This window comes from Otolemur garnettii, unplaced genomic scaffold (assembly GCF_000181295.1).
Source record: "Otolemur garnettii isolate 467f Iridium unplaced genomic scaffold, OtoGar3 scaffold00011, whole genome shotgun sequence".
Classification (NCBI taxonomy): Eukaryota; Metazoa; Chordata; class Mammalia; order Primates; family Galagidae; genus Otolemur; species Otolemur garnettii.
Window position 1 is genome coordinate 27,472,369 of NW_003852406.1, and position 1,353 is coordinate 27,473,721.

Here is a 1,353-nt window from a genome sequence, read left to right on the forward strand (position 1 = left end):
ATCCAGACCAAGGAAAAAGACTAGGCCAGGCATGATAACTCATGCCTGTGATTCTAGCACCAGTCTAGGAGTTTGAGACCAGTCTGAGCAACATTGAGAAACTGTCTCCACTAAAAATGTAAAAGGTAGTCAGACACTATAGTACACACTTGTAGTCCTAGCTGATCAGAAGGCTAAGGCATGAGGTTCATTTGAGCCCAGGAGGTGGAAGTTGTAGTCAGCTATGATGATGCCACTACACTCTCTTGGGTGACAGAATGAGCCCCTGTATAAAAAAGAACAAGGCAGGTGGATTGCCTGAGATCACAGGTTCCAGACCACCCTGAGCCAGAGCAAGATCCTGCCTCTAAAAATAGCTGGGCATTGTGGCCAGTGCCCGTAGTCCCAGCTACTGGGGAGGCTGACACAAGAGAATCGCTTAAGCCCAAGAGCTTAAGGTTGCTGTGAGCTGTGACGCTACAGCACTCTACTAAGGGCAACATATGTCTCAAAATAAATAAATAAAATAAAATATGGAACGCTTCAGGCAGTGCCTATGGCTCAGTGGGTAGGGCGGCAGCCCCTTATATCGAAGGTGGCAGGTTCAAACCCAGCCCCAGCCAAACTGCAACAACAACAAAAAAATAGCCGGTGTTGTGGCAGGCACCTATACTCCCAGCTACTCGGGAGGCTGAGGCAAGAGAATTGCCTAAGCCCAGGACTTAGAGGTTGCTGTAAGCTGTGTGACACCACAGCACTCTGCCAAGGGTGATAGAATAAGACTCTGTCTCTTAAAAAATAAAATAAAATAAAATAAATATGGAACGCTTCATGAATTTTGCATGTCATCCTTGCACAGCAATCATGCTAATTTTCTCTGCGGCATTCCAATTAGAGTATAAGTGCTCCTGAAGTAAGCACACTAGCCCCTTTCCTCCTGGGTCTATATTCCCTCCACTCCATACAAATGAAGCTATCTAAGAACTGTTTCCATCTCTATCCCTCAATAACACATTCATTCTCTCTCATATTGCTCCCTCACACATCCCTGAGATTCAATTTTGCCCCAGTCTCCTAAGGCAAGAGGATCTGACATAAGTGACTTGATGACTTCTGGTCTAAAATTCTAGGTCCTGGCTCATGCCTATAAATAATCCTAGCACTCTGGGAGGCCCAGTGCTCAGGAGTTTCAGACCAGCCTGAGCAAGAGTGAGAACTCATCTCTATTAAAAATAGAAAAACCGGGCTCGGCGCCTATAGCTCAACCGGCTAAGGTGCCAGCCATGTACACCTAAGGTGGCAGGTTCGAATCCCCAGCCCAGACCCACCAAACAACAATGATGGCTGCAACCAAAAAATAGCCGGGCGTTGTGG

General features: G+C 46.7%; 1 protein-coding gene and 1 non-coding gene across 2 annotated transcripts in view; both read right to left on the reverse strand.

Annotated features, from left to right (window-relative positions):
* The window catches only part of PTPN9 (protein tyrosine phosphatase, non-receptor type 9), a 107,312-nt gene that overhangs the window by 82,644 nt on the left and 23,315 nt on the right, over positions 1-1,353 (reverse strand). The window lies entirely within an intron of this gene.
* LOC111723506 lies at positions 793-900 on the reverse strand. The gene has a single exon (XR_002772032.1). It is a non-coding gene; the product is annotated as a U6 spliceosomal RNA (small nuclear RNA).